At 38.4% G+C, this 19,459-nt stretch overlaps 1 protein-coding gene across 2 annotated transcripts in view; it reads right to left on the minus strand.

The window, feature by feature from the left end:
- Nucleotides 1-19,459, minus strand: part of GTDC1 (glycosyltransferase like domain containing 1) — a 452,306-nt gene that overhangs the window by 13,806 nt on the left and 419,041 nt on the right. The window contains exons 17-18 of one of the 2 annotated variants that reach the window (XR_009351825.1): nucleotides 1,450-1,615; nucleotides 140-211 (exon numbers count right to left, since the gene is read on the minus strand). The gene's annotated coding sequence lies outside the window, so the exon portion shown is untranslated. Of the gene's footprint in view, nucleotides 1-139; nucleotides 212-1,449; nucleotides 1,616-15,736; nucleotides 15,978-19,459 lie in introns of those variants that run through there. The other variant, XR_009351826.1, reaches the window with a different exon arrangement.

The following is a 19,459-nucleotide window of genomic DNA, read 5'->3' on the forward strand; positions in this document are numbered from 1 at the left end:
TGCAAGAATGAAAGTCCAAAATGTCTAACTTTACAGAGAAAAATAATTTATTCTAAGGATATGGAATCACTCATAGAGTCCTATACTTTCTCATCACCTCAAGGTCTACACCCTCATTCAAGCTATTATCATTCCTCACCTGGATGAATGCAGGAACCTCCCAACCAGTCCCTGGGCTTCTGCCCTTCCCCTTCCTCAGGAGATTTCAAACCTAATAGACAAATAGATGATATTTAAATGTAGGTCAAGTAATGTCACTCTTCTACTTAAATTTTTCAATGGCTCCATTTCACTCAGGGCCAAAGCCAACATCTTTACTCTGACTGTGTAGAGTCCCTTTGTGACCTGTCCCGGCCACCAGACCACTCTGACCTCACCTCCTACTACCCCCTCTCTCCTTCCCTCTGCTCCAAACACATTTTTTGAAGACCCAGGGCACAATCCCACCTCAGACCTTGGCATCTTTGGGTCTTTCTCCAGATCACCATGTAGCTTAATTCCACATCTTTTTGGATTTTTCTCACACCTGACCTTCTCAATGAGATCTTCCTTTACTCCCCCATTTAAAATTTCAATCTCATCCCAATAGGGAAGCATCCTGTCTTTTTGCCTTCCTAGATTTTTTTTTTCTCTGTAGCACTTATAATTGTTTCACACACTTTATGTTTGCTGACTTATATTCATTATTGTCCTAGATAACATATTAGGGCAGGGGTATTTTATTACTTTGCATAGGAGATGGCACTTAAATAAATACTTGTTGAAAAAAATGAACGACTGAACTATGGAAAAGTAAAACAAAGAAACAAATAGAATAAAACTAAACAAATTAGAGTCTTGGGGATCCAGGAAGCTCCAACTACTCCCTGTAGTTCAAAAGTATAAATCTTAGAGGAAAGTATAATGGGCATAGCTTAGATCCCATACCCATCTACTGACCAGAATAGGGCAAGGCACACTGAGTCTCTAAAAAATGGTAGGCAAAGGCATTCATTATACTTCTCTTATCATAAGAAGGGGGAATGGATTCTAGTCAAGTAAAAATTAATAGCTATACCACCCAGTACACGTGGTGACTTTCTTGATTGGATGATCTACTTTTGACTACATTTTCTAGGCATTCAATATATCATCTAGTAATTTTCAGAAACAGTAGATCTCCATAAAAGTTTGATTTAAAAATCAGACTCTCCAGTCCAGGCCATCATTGTTTCCATTTTCTTTGTATTAATTATCTCTCTATGGTTCTGGGTAAACTTTAAAACACATTACACATATATTAGAATACTATGCATCTTCTAGAAGAGTTTTTGAATTCTTGCATTTAGGAATTTTATTTTATCTTAAAGAAAATGCAGGAATTATCAGCTTTTAGTGTTTCTTTTATTCCACTCAAAATAAAATGATTATACTACTTTTGCTAATAAGAAGGTAGTATGTGTGGGGTACCTGGATGGTGCAGCTTGTTGAGCCACCGCCTCTTCTCAGGGGTGTGAAATCAAGCCCCATGTCAGGCCCTGCCCTCAGCGTGGAGTCTGCTTGAGTTTCTCTCTCCCTCTTCCTTGGTCCCTTCTTCTCATGCTCTCTCTCTTTCTCTCAAGATAAATAAACAAATCTTTAAAAAAAAAAAAAGGTAATATGTGTTAATTGGAAAAAAAAGTGAACAACACAACACATAGACAAGTATGTAATGTGAAGTTACCTAGATCATGCCTTACCCTTTGCTTCCATCCTATCCCACAGATATACTGTCTTTTAACATGTGGGATATGTAGTTCCAGTATATTCTTATATCCAGCTTATAAAAACAGAAGAGCATACATACTACTCTATAAACTGCATATTAGAGAAATTAAGATAATATACATTATTCTACAACTTGCATTCTTCACTTTACATGGTACCATGGACAGCTTTTTGTGGCATATCGGTCTACTGTATCTTATTCAAAGGTCATATAGCGTTCTATCACGTGAACGTGTCGTAACTTATTTAACCAATCTTTTCATAATGAATATTGCTATTAAAACCAAGGCTACAACTGACACCATTGTATGTAAATGTTCATTTAGGGTAAAGTCCAAAAAGTATAATAACTGAATCAAAATGTTGAACTATTTTATATTTTGATACATGTCCCTAGATCATACTATAGAAAACTTGTCACAGCATACATTCCCATCAATGATACATGGTAAAGTTCACTTCTTAACACTTAACCATCGTTTGTCTAGTATATTTGTCTGTGGAATCTATTAATTTGTCTGTGAACTCTAGACTCTAGGTACCAGAGCTTATACAGTCCCATCCTCACTGGTAAAGGGAGATGAGTCCAACAAATTAGAGTGACCCAGATTTCAACATTTTCATGCAGACTGGATCCTATCTGAGGTAGACAGATGGAGGCAGAAATGTACTATTTAGATACACAGCATTAGCCAGCAATGGCAAGTACAGGACACAGGCACTTCAAGCCCACATGTTCTGGCCTTTGGCAGACAAAGATGATTCCAATGATCTGAGGCCCCACCTCTGAGTCCTTCACAACCCAACCACTACAAACTCATTGAGTACACAGATCAGGTATAATATATTTGCCACCTCTGAACTGAACTATTGGTTTTTCCAGAAAAATGGAGTTCAGAAGATACAGACTTCTCACCAGATGTATTTTAGGGGACAAGGGAGGTGAGGTGGCATCTGATTAGTGCCTTTAAATCCATTTTTTAAAAGCGTTTCCTAATGTTCAATAGTATCGAAGATGTGAACAGGTGGAAGCCTAAAGCCCTATTGTGATTTGTGGGTACCCCTAGTGGCAAATGACAATTAATTGTTGATTCAAAAAGATTCTGGTCAGAATCTTGTTGATGTTGGAGACAAAAGCTACCAGATAGCAAATACATTCATTTGATTTCTCAAAACAATTAGAAATTCTGTATTTTTTGTCTAGTACATTTTCAGTAGTATATTTCTTTAAATAGTTATAACATAGTCTGCTGTCCCAATTTCAAATGTCCTTAGGATTATAAGGGCACCTTGGTGGCCCAGTCAGTTAAGTTTCTGCCTTCAGCTCAGGTCATCATCTCGGGATCTCTGGGATCAAGCCCTGCATCAGGCTCCCTGCTAAGTGGGGAATTGGCTTCTCCTTCTCCCACTGCCTCTTCCCCCAGCTTGTGAGCGTTCTTTCTCTCAAATAAATAAATAAAATCTTCAAAAAAATGAAATTTTTTAAATGTCCTTGGCATCATATTAGTAAGGACAATCACGGCTAGTTGCTGTAACAAAAAAACAAAAAACAAAACAAAAAAACAACACACACACACACACACCAAAAAAAACGCAAAACAAAAAACCAAAAAAACCCCAAACCTCAGTGGATTAACACAATAAAATTTATTGCTTGCTCCCCAAAAGTCAGAGAGTTTTCCTGGGTGCCTCTTTCTAGTGGTGACTACAGGACCCAAGCTCCGTGTATCATGTCATTCCAACCCAAGACCTCCATTGTTACTTTCAAAGGAGAAGAGAAATTGTGATAGATCACAGAGATGGTTTGCCAGGCAGTTCCAGAAGTGTTTTATCTCACTTCCATCTACCCCTGAATGGCCAGGACATAATCACATGGCCCAAACTAAAGGAAGCTGGGAAATGGCGTCTCCTTGCCCAGAAATAGGAAATGGGATTGAACAGCATCCAGGCAGGCAGTGTCTGCCACAGGTACACAACCAGGCTCAAGAATTTTAGTAGTCTTTGTAAATCTAGCAGCAATACATACTTCTTAAAAATTTGAAGGGAAGACTGCTTTGGTGTCTTTCACTGGGTTCTTTATGCCATACTATTCTTCATTCTTGGGGATGAAATTGTATTATGTGTGTGACTAAATTCATAGATTCTTAGACCTGAAAACTAGGAGTGATCTCAAGAAACTTAGTTGAATTCACCTCTTCAGGCAGGTAATAGTCTCTCCAAACCCTCTCAACCTTTTTTAATCACCAAGAATACCTTGAATTACTGTTCTCCAAAGATCTCATGTTTAGAAATAATTTGTCTACTAAACCACATTTATGGGGCAACAGCATTCATTTTTACTATGTGTTACTAGTCAGAAATGGATAAAACTACAAATCAGAAGTTCCAAACAGAATGTGGATACTAGTCTTACACTGAATCGGAGAAAAAAGCCCACCAGATACAAAGAAACCTGGACTTCCGGGGAGCCTTTGTGTTATCTCAGTGTTCTGGAAGAAACTGTGTCCTCTGCCAAATTCCTATGTTGAAGCTCTAACACTTAATGTTACTATATTTAGAAATAGGGCCTTTAAGCTGGTCATTTAGGTTAAGGGAGGTCCATTAGGGTATGCCCTAATCCCGTAGGACTGGCATTCTTATAGGAGGAAGTTCTCTCTGCCTTCACACACTTCAAGAAAGTCCATGTGATAATACAGCAAGAAGGTGCTGTCTGCAATGCAGGAAGAAAGGCTTCCCCAGAAACCAACCCTACTGGCACCTTGAGCTTGGCCTTCTAGCCTCCAGCACTGTAAGAAAATAAATTTCGATTGTTTAAACCACTCAGTGTGTGGTATTTTGTTATGGCAGCCTGAACAGAGTAGTATACTCAATTGAAAATTTTGTACATCTTTCAAATGTGAAAATAGATCTCAAATGTTTACTCTGCCGTAGTCACTTTTAGTTAGGAACAACTGTATTATCATCCTGTGTTTGGGGGTTTTGGTTTGTTTTTTGTTTTTTTGTTTTGGGGGGTTTTTAAAATTTTTTTGTTTGTTTATTTTGTTTTGTTTTGTTTTTTCAAAGATTTTATGTGTTTATCTGAGAGAAAGAGAGAGTAAACATGAGCAGGGTGTAGGGCAGAGGGAGAAGCAGGTAGGCTCTCCACCGAGCAGGGAGTTCAATGTGGGACTCGATCCTGTGACTCTGGAATCATGACCTGAGCCAAAGGCAGATGCTACATGATTGTTCTGTTGTAAAGAAATTTACTTCAGAAGCAGTAATGTCATCTTCAATCTCTTTTTTGCTAGATGCGACTCTGTATATCCAGAGCTGTTAACCAGAAAGACCTAGCTACCAGAAGAATGAGCTCCATAGACGTGTGATCCTATAAGATTTGGTATTTGTGGGTTGGCTGGTTCTTTAATAGAATGTCCCATCTTCTGGTGATGCAAGTTTGATCTGTACCACCCTCTCAGGCCATCTTCATATATACGCACACATGTATGCTAAAGGATGTTGAAAGTGTCAACCCAACCACTTATGTTTAGATCAGTACTTATGTTTAGATCTTTTATCCTACAGGGTAGGATAAAAGAATCCTGACAATTCAATAAACATTTCAATCTGCCGTGGACAAATCATTTCCCCATTCCTCTTCAAGGCAAGAATCGGGACATACAGGTGAAGGAAAAGTTATGAGGCACAATGCCAGCTTTTTTTTTTTTTTTTTTTTTAAAAAAAAGCTCAAAAGCATGTTTTGCCATGAAGGTACTAGTCGAGGGCACTTGCCGGTGGTCCCGTCTCCCTCCCACTCTGCACGGGACTCTCGTATGTGGACCTGGTGAGTCTGCTTCTCTGTGACCAACAGAGCCTTAAAGAACATGAAGACTGTTGGAAAGCAGGATTTAGCATCCCCATTTTAATAATAAATACAAACACACACTTACCCAGTACGGTTTACGCCTGCCTGTAACAAAAACAGCTGAACAGATTGTGATGAAATTCAGAGACTGACAGTCTGACAAAAAAATCCCTTTTTGTCTAAAATCTGGCTTCCATAGGTTTTTGCAAATCTAAATATTTGATTTTGCACTGGAAAAGGAGCCAGTCTTATGTACAATTTATAAAATAAATGTGTAGATACATGTTTAAAAATCTCCAAATTTTGTCAACACATACTGTCCAACTTCAAAGACTTTTCTCCCCTATTTTTTTTTTTTCCCCTGTGACTTGGGTGTATTTTCCTAGTGCCTTTTAAGGCTTTAACTATATTTATCTAATAAGAACCCTTTTTCAAACCAGTGTTTCAATAGTGATTTAACAGTAGTTTCAGTGTCAAATTGCCCTTTCCCCAGCAGGGAGTTTTAAGCCTTGCTGTATTGTACTTCCAAGACTCTCGGGAGCTGGAGTTGGGAGATAGAATATTTTCTTTGAAGTTTGCCTTTCGCTACACACTGGGATGCAAACAAGCTTCAGTTACTCAGCACACAGCGACCAGGGCGAAATATTGTACCAAATTTTCTAATTATGTCTTTGCGATACTTGCTCCATGAGGTTAGGTAAAAACAGACCAGAATCAATATAAAAGTCCTTGTCTAAACAGGACATGTAGACCTTGAGACATTCTGTTTATCACTTCAAAAGTCCTCTGGCAAGTCATAATTGCAATAAAAATAACTTAATGAAAAACTTAAAAATAGTTCTGATCGATTAACATACACTAAAGGTACTCATTACACCAGAGATTTATATGACTGGATTATATATGCATGTGACGTTCCGGATTCAGGCAGATATATTTTATCCCCATGCGTGTGATGGTACTGCTTTTATGGCTTATGAATTGTAGCAATTCAGCTGCCTTGATGCTACTATTCCTATAAGGGGTTTCTTCATCATTTTAGATCCTAAAAATGAGAGCTTCTCCTTTTATAAGATTTCGAAAGTTTATGCCTGATTCTTTTCTTTCTTATTAATGCTACAGAGAGAGAGAAACAACAACAACAATAAACTGCCAAGGAGGCATCTTACCCACTAGAGAGAAGTAAAGTGCGGAAAAGCATTCAATGACTCAATAAAAAGTATCACTAACTATTCCCCACAGGAATTGCAAGCAAATCAGAAGGGCCCAGAGAGTCAGGCATGCCCACGGAGGCCTCCTGCAGTTCTGAAGAGCTGAGGAGCTGAGGGAAATATTTTTTGTTTCATTACACAAATGTAACCATTTCAATATTGTCCTAAAATTTAAGTAAGGATTTTGATGTATTTTAAGTTACGCATTTACAGCAACATCTAGAGCCATCCGTATTGTAGGAAAGGGAAGACGGAGGGATTTCAGGAAGTTGTTTGAGGTCTTCTAGTGGGATCATTAGTGGTGTAGTAGAGAAGGGAGAGAGACTTCGACTCATGACAAATTTGACACTCGCAGGATGTCCTTGACAGCAGCTTTAGCTAATAAGGAGAGTCAGCTCTGCTACAGGCACCAGATTGCATCCTTGCCTTCCTTGTGCTGGGAATTTCTAACAGAGCATGGAAAAGAGGGTAAAGAAACATATACACTAATAAAGCAACTTGTAGACATCTTGTATCCTGGAACTTGGAGTAATTTTCTTTTTCTTCTGCATACTTCTATTATTCTAACATTATACCATTTATACCTGCTCATTATATATAATATAAATAATATATATTTATTATATATAATAATATATATAATATTTATAATATAATATAATATTTATTACATATAATATATATTTATTATATATAATATTTATAATATAATATTTATTACATATATATTATTTATATTATATATAATGAGCAGGTATGAATGATGTCATCCAAAAAAGTATACCAGAAGCAACTAAAATGTCCTCCAGTAAGTGAATGGATAAATTGTGATATATGCAGACGATGGAATATTATTCAGCACTGAAAATAAGCAAACGATCAAGCCATGAAAAGACACAATGGAAATTTTAGTGCATATTACTAAGACAGTAAAAAATCAGTGGTTGCCAGAGATGAAGAGAGAGGGGGAATGAATAGCAGAGCACAGAGGATGTTTAGAACAATGAAATTATATGAAACTACATATGTATGATACCCGTGATACCATATGATACTACAATCATGGATACATGCCATTATACATTTGTCCAAACTCATAAAACATATACCACCAAGAGTGAACCCTAAGGTAAACTATGGACTTTGGGGGATTATGATGTGTCAGGGTCGGTTCATCAGTGGTAACAAACATACTACTTTGATATACATCTGCAATGTTGATCACGGTTGTGGGGGGCAAAGCTGTCTGTGTTGAGGGGGAAGGAGTATATGGGAACTCCCTATACTTTCCTTTCAATTTTGCTAAGAACCTAGAACTACTCTTAAAAAAAAAAAAGGCCTTTAAATATGAAAAAAAAAATTAAAAGTCAGAATAAGAATGGCGAAATATCAGGTGCTTTAGAGAAATTAGTAAGTATTGTCATGTCCTATCTCCTGTATCCAGTAACTAAACACACACCAAGTTGTTATCCTCTGCAATACTGTCAAAAGAAACGGTCAACTAAATGTGGTTAAATAACTCAAAAGGGTGAAAAAGGTAAATGCTCAATAGTCAACCACATGGCACTCAATGTATTTCCAGAAAAGTTTAGGATTCTAAAAACAAGTATCATTTAAGCCATATTTGGAAGAATTACAAAAATGCACCCCAAACACCCTCCAGATTAAGTTTCACAAATGAAGTCATTGACCTGCATTGAGTTGAACACCAACAAGGTGACTCTTCTTCTAAAGTAATGAATATTCTTCAAACGGCAAGGGAGCAGGGGCTGCTGTTTGATGCTGATGACATTGAAAATTTAGGAGAACAGAAAGCCCATCATTTTTCATTTGTATGCAAATTTGTCTGTTCCAGAAATTAACCCCTGGACCCCACGTCAGTTTTCATCTCCAGGAATTTTCTTTGCCAGCACCACACGGTGTAGTCTTGTCGCTATCCTGAGGTCACCCGGCTTCCCCAGTTTAAAAACAACCACCATCCCCAAAGTCACAATGGTGCTTTGTTTACCCTCATTACTGGTGGATAAAGAGCAATAGAAGGAAAGGCCTGTTGTAAAATGCACATCTCTAATGGCCGGCCCCGTGCCAGCAGCATTGAAATGCAAACTGCAGACTCCTTGGGTCCAGCAGCTCAGGCTGACCACTGTCCCCAGCCTTAAGGTGAACCCAGGACAATACACCGATCCTATTACCCTCCTTTTCAGCCAGATCTTCAACTGTTAAAAAGTTCCTTTGTTATTTCCCACCTTAGACAAATGTCACCATCTACATGTGAAGGGGAGAGAGGTGATTGAGGTTTTTAATTGATGTGGATTTAATTATGCTAATTTAGACAGCTGTAAAGCATTTCAGTACAACTGCATAATAGGGGGAACAAATACTGGTGCCCTTCGCTGTAGGGGCTTAATTTTTAACCCAGGTAGCTTTAAAAGAGAAAGGGAGTTCAAAAGCATGGGCAATTTAAGATTTGTGGAGGGAGGCCCGGCCTCCTCTGAAATACTTAGCAGGCTCTACAAGCACCTAAGAGAGAATAGAAAGAAACACTCATTCTTTCTTGATTGAAAACCCCAAACTTGTCTCTAATTAGAATAAACTATTTTAAATGATGGGTTTATCAAGAGATGATTTGAGATAACACTAAACTAGAATTGGGGGATTAGAAATGACCTTTATCTCCATCTCTGGAAATAATCATGCAATGAAAATGGTGATAAAAATTAGCAAGAATACTTAGATTTTCTGTCTTTCTTCTTTTTGAAGGAAGGGACTTGTGATATTTTGAACTTTAGTGACAAGGTGAGTCTACCTCACCACATCACTAACGTGACTTCCATGCCACTACTAGCAACACGCGGATGTTACATATAGCATCATCGGTGGGAACAGAGGAATCATTTCGTCTTGAAATTGTTTTATAACAATTATATTTTGGGGGGAGGAGGAGTTGGTGAGTAATGCAGCAAATCCGATTTAAGTTGCGCTGCGTCTTAAACAAGAATGACATGGGATCCTACGCACTGAAGAAACCCTAGCTGGTGAATTCACCGCTCTCAAAGAAGGCTTGATTTTAAAGGGCAATACTGGACAGGCCAGTATATAACAGCCTGAATGGAGAGGAAGGAGTTGAAGAGCTTTATGACTTTTTTTGCAGCTTGCCCGAGTAGGGAGGTCTGAAAATGCTTCAGCTCCTCTGTTCCCATTCACCTCTGGGTTATGCTTTCTTCGAGGCTCAAGCTGTCCCTGCAGACACCGAGGGGCTCCTCCTAGGAGGCCTATTACATTTCCAGGGGACAAAGAGCTTACAAATGAATCATCTTCCTTTCTCCCAGCCATTTCCTTCTCAACCCTGTCAGGCTTCTCTTCTGTGCCTTTTCCTTTGTCCTCTACTAATCAGAAATGTAATTAACCAGCAAAGAAAAGAAGCAGGGGCATCTGTCCTGTGCTCCACAAGGAGGGCAGAGACTGACGGTTCCAATGCTGCCCCAGTTGTGGTGAAAACACAAAGATGTGGGCTTGAATTTTGACTCTGGGTTTTACTCATTCTTCAGATCTTGGATGAGTTACTTAATGTCACTGACTGAATAGATTTACCAAATGAAATAACATAACCATTCGTAGTTCACACATTTGGTGGTGCTATGTGAGATATAAAAAGTACCTAATATTCTGTCGAGCACCCAGGACCCATAAACCATGTTTGTTCTTTTCCTCTTCCCATGACCCCTAATGCATAACACTTTCTCCATCCCAGCTCCCCCGACCTTCTTGTCCTTGTCATTTATCCAAGGCTTCTTTATTCATTTCCATCTTATTTTCTCCACTCTTGCAAATTTACCCTTTAATCTTTTTTATTTCCTTCCCGTCTTCTGCCAATTTATTACATATTTATTTTCCTTTTTGTCATTTCTCACAAATTCCTTCAGTACCTTCCTCTCATCTTTTCCCCCTTTGGGAGTTACAACAAGAGTGGAGAAGGGAGAATGTTGTTAAAAATGGGGATCTCAAAGGAATGGATGAAAAATAATATTTAAGAACTCTGTGGATGAAATTCTGATGTTACTTTGCCTAAAGGAATTCAAAATAGTGTGTGACTGTTCTAAATCCATACAAATTATTTTGTTCTATCTCTATGCTATAAGCATAATCTAAAATATGGAAACCAGCTTTGTAAAAACAGTATGAAAACATTGCAACACAGATTCATTGAGGATTTGATTGGAGCAGCTATATGATTCTGTTCTGAAATGGTGTAGAAATGGCAAGAATAATAAGGATGGTAGCAGTCTTTTGACAGTATTTTGATAAAACGTACTGCTACTAATGTAATGATAACAGGATTTTTGTTTCTAGCAACATGGCAAGCTGAAGTAACACAAACGAGTCTTTCTCTGCCGACTGGTGGGCATGCTGGATACAATATAACAAAAGTATAATGCATAGTTAAACTTGAAAAAAATACAATTGCTTCTGAAATACAGAAGAAATTTGTGGTCAGAGTGGTAAGCATAGATCTGACACCACAGTAAGTGTGGAAGATACTGGTTTAAGAAAGCAACAAGGATATGTGCTTCTGCTTTCTGCAAAGGAAGAGGTAAATTCTCAACAAATAGTAGACCCTCAAAGATGAGCTATGCAAGTGTGCACCTACACTGAGTAATTTGAAAATCTCAAATAAAGAACATACTACAAAAGAAAGAAGAGAAAAGAAAGGAAAGGGAGGGGAAGGGAAGGGGAGGGAGGGGAAGAAAATAAAAGGAAGGAAAAAGAAAGTGAACCCAACAAAAAACAAGTCCTAAACATAGATGTAGGGACACTGACCCAGCGTGGCAGGCTCGATACTCTTAAAGTGAAGAAAAGCCCACTATGCCAAAATGACAAGCCATACAAGGTAATAAGTTTCTGTATGGAGAATCAGAAGACACAACAGAAAGATTAGTACCCTTGATACTTTAGTGTAATAAAATATAAGAATTTATAAAATAGTGTGTTTAGAATGATAAAATAGATTAAAGTAGGAAAAGCTATAAAAATGAAAGAATAAAATATACTTTTTTAAAAAGGAAAAACAAATTTGAAAACTAGCCAAAAACTTTAAGAGATTGAGAAACATGTTCATTAAAATGAAAGTCCTCAATGGATGAGATATTCAATAGCTAACGAGGTATGCCTAAACCAGAAGACATGTCTATGGAAATTATCTCCAATTAGTACAGAAGAAAGGAGAACAAATGCAAGTTTTTAATGCTATGAGACATGAAGGAAAGGACATGGTCAAACTTATATCTAATAAGAATTATAGAGGGATGAAATGAATAAAAATAAATATATATCTAGGTACAACATAGTAGAATAAATAATGCTAAACTTAAAAATACATACATATTAAAAGCTACTAGAAAGAAAACTCAGATTACCTAAAGAACAAAAATTAGGCTGAAGCAGACTTTTCATCAATAAAAATAGAACAAGCAGAAAATGGAATAATATAGCCAAAAGTATGATGGGGGAAAAAAACTGTCAATTTAAAATTTTATATTCAGATCAACTATAAGAGGTTTTTGACTAAAAACTGATAGAGTTGACCATTCTCAGATTCCTTACTGAAAGAACTACTAAAGGATGTACTTCGGTAAGAAGAACACTGAGCCAGAAGAAAGAAGAGATACAAACCACAGTAATCAAATAATTTAGTAAAATTGTGGGTAAATCTAATTAAATATTGCAGTAAAAATATAATGACTTAGTTTAGGATACAAAGCAAAGGAAAGTGGAGTTAAATAATATAAAAGGAAGTGAAATAATATAGTGATGGTGGAAGAGTGTAGTGTTTGGAATTAAATGTGTCAAGTGTTCTTATTTAAAAAAAATCAAAAAACAGAAATAGAAATTATGACTCCCATTTAATGACAAAAAGGGAAATGCAACTTATCTAAATAGGAATAGAAAAATTACAAAGTAAAACACGGTTAATAGAAACCATAAATGCAATTTAAAATCATAGAAAGTCCAACCATTTCGTGAATCACAGTAAAGGTGTATGGAATTGGGACTAACACTTACTGAAATTTCATTAGCCTACATCATGTTTCTATAACTTTGTTACAACAAATTTCAGAAATAATAATTTGGGGAATTCCTCTTGGAGAAGATAGGATTCTCAATGTGGAGAACAACTGAAAAGAAGAGAGATTTCAATGTAGCCACAATCACTGATTTCCCTTAGGACAAATTATGCAACAACAAAAGGCAGACAAATGAAAAACAATGGTATGGTACACAGGAAATTCACTGGACCAATTTAAAAAATGCGTGATTTTGTTCTAGATCTGCCACTAATTTTGTGACCTTAGATTGTTGATTTCTCCCTTGCAGTTCTCTTTTTCATCACGGATAAAATGAAGGATTTTGAATGTTTGTTAAGTTTTCCTTCATCAAATAAAAAGACCATGATACTTTGAGGTAATAAGAGAAGTGAGGGCAAGAGGTAGTCTACAGTGTCCCTTCTCATACCCTCCCCCTCCCCCCATCTACACAACTGGACTTCACTAATTTTAGTATGCCTACTAATCAGAAAAGTGTTTTTTTTTTTTTAAGATTTTATTTATTTATTTGACGGAGAGAGATTACAAGTAGGCAGAGAGGCAGGCAGAGAGAGAGGAAGAGAAGCAGGCCCCCTGCTGAGCAGAGAGCCAGATGTGGGACCTGATCCCAGGACCCTGAGATCATGACCTGAGCCAAAGGCAGTGGCTCAACCCACTGAGCCAGCCAGGCGCCCAAGGGTTTGTTTTTAAAGGAGTCTGTGGAAGGCACCATCAACTGACTCCCCAGTAGCCATCATTACCATTCCTCTTTCAAAAAGAGAATACCAATTTTGGTCAGCTTGGCAATATGCACATTTCAATACTTCTTTGATACCCTTTGCTAAAAACCAAATTCAACTGAGTAAAATTTACTTTATTCAGTGATTCCTGAATCAGGCAACAACCCATCCAGCAAACTGAAAGAAGCTCTGATGAGCTATACAAAATGGAATACTCTTATGTGTGGAAGGAAGCAGGATAAAAAAAAAAAGTTATTAGCAAAGAGCGGATTATTTCAGATAAGGCTCCCTTTCCATGGTGGATGGAGGGAATCTATCATGCAGATTCCCTCACTGATGCTGACCACGTAACCCCATATTGACTGCTTTAAAATCACATTCTGGGGAGAGACTGAAACTACGATTAGGTTAGATATTAAGTCTTGGTTTGCTATGTGGGGCTAGCACAAGAGACTACTTTGGGCCTACTGTCTCTTTTTTAACAGCTTGGTGCTTGGAAAGGCCATGTGACCCACATCTACCCAATGAGACAAAGTTGGAAGGCCCACACAATTTCTGCAAAAGCTCTGGGGTTTTGTCTGTTTGTTTGTTTGTTTAATTTGACAGACAGAGATCACAAGTAGGCAGAGAGGCAGGCAGAGAGAGAGAAGGAAGCAGACTCCCTGCCAAGCAGGGAGCCCAATGTGGGGCTCAATCCCAGGAATCTGGGATCATGACCTGAGCTGAAGGTAGAAGCTTTAACCCACTGAGTTAGCCAGGTGCCCCAAGCTTTGGCTTTCTTGGTGTGTAGACATGTAGCAGCCATCTTGAAGCCACAAGACAATATAGCTCAGGAAAGAAGCAAGAGATATGTATTGATATCTGTCCTGATGTTGTGAGCAATTGATCCAAAGCCAGCAGCTACCTTCTTCCAGACATTTTGGTAAGGAATATAATGAAGCCTCTCTTGTTCAAGCCAAGTTTTCAGCTTCCTGTTACTTTCAACTGAACACATTCTTAACTGATAAAGAAGAATCTATTAAGGTTTGATTGTATGTGTGCAGAGTCATTAGTGAGGACACATAAAACCAGACAACTTAAAATACAAGTTCAGAAAAGTAAACTTGAATGTTGAATTCCATCTGCACTTTGCATAATGGAAGGTATTTTACATTTGTTACTGAAAATTAAAACAAATAGCTAAATATATTGACTTATATTTATAGATACTGATTGTACAAACCTGTAACTAAGGCTTCAATGCATAAATACTCTTCAAGTTTACCAACCCAGTTTGAAGCAGGTATTTTAAGTGTGGTAAAACATCTGATGCTTAAATCTTCGAAAATTTGAGAAACATGTTAATAAATGGGCAGGGCAGATAAAAAGTGTTGCATATGTGATTTCCTCTGATTTTATGCAGTTTAACTTTTGCTGTTTTCTGCTGTGAGTCATAGCACGTCTGGAATTAGGGTATTAGAAACCCATGTCACTGAGATTCAGTCTGTTGTTAAGCAGCCTGACTATTTTGTTTCTTATAAAAAATAATAGATTTACATAACATTCATAATCGATAAACATACATTACTAGAGTTTTGACACATTTAGTTGGAATGCCTTAAAAATAGAGGTTCACATAATGTTCTCATCTAGTTTCATCGAGGACATTTCCCTATATTTCTGGTTTTTCTTGAACTAATCAATATTTATTAAAAAATATATTTAAGGTTCCTGCTTTCACAGGTTCTTTAAAACCTTTAGCATGGTTGGAAAAAAAAAAAACTGTCACACAGTTTGTATATGTTTTAAAATGTGGCTTGTTGGAGTAAAACAGGTAGAGAAAGGCAAATCTCATTCTAAGGTTTTGTGCTTGGAAAGGGAAAATTTTATTAATAGTAAAATAATCCTGAAGGTCTGTTTAAAAATGGGCTTCTTTTTATGCAGAATTTGAGTTGGGGCAGGGGTTGGGACAGGAGACCAGGTGCTTTCCTATTTACTTTTTAAAAAGTCAGAAACCTGTTAGTTTTTAGGGGAAAGAAAGTCATGTGATACAAAGGAGGAGAGCATGAACTATGGGCTCAGACAGATCTGGTTTCAAATTCATACAAATTATTTTATTCAGTATACAGTCATTTATTCCTTACATGGTAAGGACTCCATTAGGGCCCAGAGATAAAATGGGGAACAAAATAGCTGCGGTTCTTGTTCTCATGCAACTAAAAGTCCAGTAGAGAAAACTCAAAGAAAGGCTTGCAGGGCACCTGGATGGCTCCGTCTTCTGCCTTCAGCTCAGGTCATGACCTCAGAGTCCTGGGATCCAGCCCCGCATTGGGCTCCACTTCTCCTTCTGCCTGCTGCTCCCCTTGCTTGTACTCTCTCTCTGTCAAATAAATAAATAAAATCTTGAAAGAAGAAAGGAAGGAAGGAAAGAAAGAATGAAGGAAGGAAGAAAAAGAAAGGCTTCTATACAAATGCCTATGAAAAAAGAACTGCTGAGAGCTTGAAGAGCTAGAAGTGGTCCTGAGTCAACCTGGGAAGGGAGAGAAGTGAGTCCCTAAAGAGAACATTCAAGTTGCAGTTTTAATGATAAAAAACCTGAAGCAGGAGCAAGTGTCCACACCAAGGGTACAATGTGCGTAGCAGTCCTGGGGTGAAGGCCAGTATTCAAGCATATAATGAGTGACTCTGTCTAGGTATCCTTGGTCAAGAAGAGAATCATCTCTTGCTTTCTGGGTAACCATTGGCAGGTTACTTGACCTCCGTACATCTCACAGTCCGATTCTGCAGGATATTGTGATAATTAAATACGATAAACGATATTGTGATAATTAAGTATTGTGAAATTAAATGATAATTGTTGATTTCCTGTACAGAAAAGGGCCTGACATCTAATAGATGTTGAATAAAACCAAGTTCCCCTTCCCCTCCTCACTCTGAAATTACACGAAGTCATTCATTCTACTGCAGTAGCTACGGATATAATGAAACTTTTCGTATGATTGAATGTCTGATATTTCATGTGCCAATTCAAAGCCATCTCATGTTTATTTATTTAAGGTATTCTTAGTCTTGTCACTCATTCCTCGGATCAACTAGTTAGTTTCCATTCTTATGGGCTCTGATTAGATTGAACACAATGCCTTTTCTTATCAGAGCTCACTGTTGTCATGAACCTGCTCCCCTGGTGTATTAGGTTTCTCCAGAGAAACAGACCAAGGGGATGTGAATATACGTAGAGAGAGAGAGAGAAGAATTTATTTTAAGAAATTGGCTCTGTAGATTGTGGGGACTAGCAAGTTTGCAATCGACAGAGCAAGCAGCAGGCTGGAGACCTGGGAAAGAGCTGATGCTGCATCTTGAGCATGAAGGCAGTCTGGAGGCCGAATTCCTTCCTTGGAGAGGGACCTCAATCTTTTCTCTTAAGGCCTTCATCTAATTGGAGGAGGGTTATCCACATTATGGACAATAATCTGATTTCTCAAAGTCTACCGTGTGGGTCACATCTAAAAAATATCTTCACAGCTACATGTGTTTGACAAAAATTTGGGGACCATAACCTAACCAAGTTGACACATAAAATTAACCATCACACCTGGCCGGGCCAACGCAACGTGAGGTGAGGGCTTTACCCCAAGGCTGCTGTCTGCCCTCAGGGACTGGATCTCTGGGGTGGCCTGAGGAGATAGAGCTCCTCCCCATGGATAGGAATGCATGCCAGTTGACCTCTGAGCCAGTGTCATAGGCACATGAATTCAAGACATCAGGGAAGGCCACAGAGAGAGAGGTTCAGAGACGGAAAAGCATCCACAGAGGTAACAGGAAGGGAGAGAGACCATGTGGCAAAAGGAAGGCTTGATTGCTTAGAAATCAATGGGGAGAAAGGAGGCTACACGAGTACAAGTGCAAGCAGGAGACGTACCATCAGGGACAGAGAGGGGCATGAGGAAGACAACAATGAGCAACAGGAAGTCACGAACATTGCTGTTGAGGAGTCACAACGATAAGGGGATCTCCAGAGGCACAGTTTTAGTCAAGCGATACTTCAGTTTCACCTGGGTCCTAAATGTGCAGCCTTGGTTGTGCCTGAACAATGCTCCAGAACCCCCAGGCCTACAACTGGAAGATGACTATTCTTCCACACTGTCGTACGTTGTCTTCGTCTGTTTGGAGGGCTAGAGCCAAAAACCAAGACAGGGTCTCAACAGCAGAGACTGATTTCTCTCAGTTCAGAAGGCTGATGTCACTGTGGCAAAGGCCTTTCGTCTGGTTCATAAAAAGCCACCCTCTCCTTGTGTTCTTATATGGCAGAAGGGGTGAGAGCTGTATGGAGCTGTATGGGTTCTATTTGATGAGGGCACTAATCCCATTCATCATGGCTCCATTCTCATGACCTGATCACATCCTAAAGATCCTGCCTCCTAATATCAGCACATAGGGCATTAGGATTCAACATAGGCGTTTTTGGGGGAACCCAAAATAAGCATTCAGATCTTAGTGTTTTCTGGCTACAGACCTCGACTTGCCTCCCTATCCACCTTGGGTAATGATTTTGAAATTTGAGCCCAGGGTTTCATATCTGTAAAATGGAAATAATACTATTACAGTTGTAGTGAAATTCAATGGGATAATCAATATATCAAAAGTCGTTAACATTGTGCTTAGCCAGTAGTGTTAAATAAATGTTAGCCATTATCATAAATTGTATCCATCTCCTCCATCCAAACCATGTTGGAAAGTTAATCTCTGGCTGCTACAAATGACTCTTCCTTATGCACTTGTATATAATTTTTAAAATTCTGAGTATGTTAATACATTTCTATTGTATTTCATTTGTGTTTGTTCCATACCTCTGTATTTCCCACTAAAAGTTAAGGTATCATAATGTCTTTCATAGTCCCCAGAATGTCTCGCTAGTCATAGTGAACGCACATTTATTGAGAACATACTATGCTCAGGGTCCCATACCAGATGCTATTCTCTACAGTGGACTAATGTGTTCCTCAGTAAGGAACATTTTCACAAACTACATGCGAAGTCTCACCACCAAAGTGAGAGTATAATAATAGAAACCTGGAGGCCATACAACTGGGTAACTAGGGGTAATTTCAAAGACAAGTTCAAGATTCAGGAAGTCATAATCAGTTTTCAGCATTGAGGAAACGTCTGCTCTACACAAACAGGACACTCCTTAGCTTCAGAAGTGTTGTAAGATGACCTGACACAAAGATATATTCTCTGTTGAGTCATTTTTCTTTCAAAAGGGGATCTACAATTATAAATTTTTATTAGATACTAGCAGCATTCTTGACACTAAACAGACACAGCAAGTTGCTAATCACAGCAAGGGTCATTTATTTTCTATTTTGGGTCACTTATTTTCTCTACTGAAGGAAAGTAGCATGACAGCTCTCTGTTCATAATGCCAAATTCAAAAATTCATTTTCTTTTTAAAATCTGAGTATCTGTTCCTTCTAACCACACCTCCCTTTAAACCTGGTCTTTGCTTCTCTCTCCGTAGTTTGCAAGACCCTGCTTAGCAAACAAGACACGCCATCCACAGGAATCGAAGGTTAAAGGAAAACTGAACCCCATAACTAGGTTGTATGAGCAGAGGGGTAGATTATGTCCTCAGAGTTTGCCTTCTCCGTAAGCTCTCCTTCCGCATAGAACCCAAAGAGCCAAAGAGTGTATCTTCCCATGAATGTATTATCAGTACAGACTTAACAATCTTGCTGTTGACAATATTGATTGTACTTCACTTCACTCCCCTCCTGTGGTCCAAAACCAGATCCAACACCCCTGGGCCCACACTGGGGATGTACACAGCAGCTGAAGGGCCAACTGCCAATGGATCTGGAACAG

The sequence above is a fragment of the Mustela lutreola genome, chromosome 3 (assembly GCF_030435805.1).
Source record: "Mustela lutreola isolate mMusLut2 chromosome 3, mMusLut2.pri, whole genome shotgun sequence".
Classification (NCBI taxonomy): domain Eukaryota; kingdom Metazoa; phylum Chordata; class Mammalia; order Carnivora; family Mustelidae; genus Mustela; species Mustela lutreola.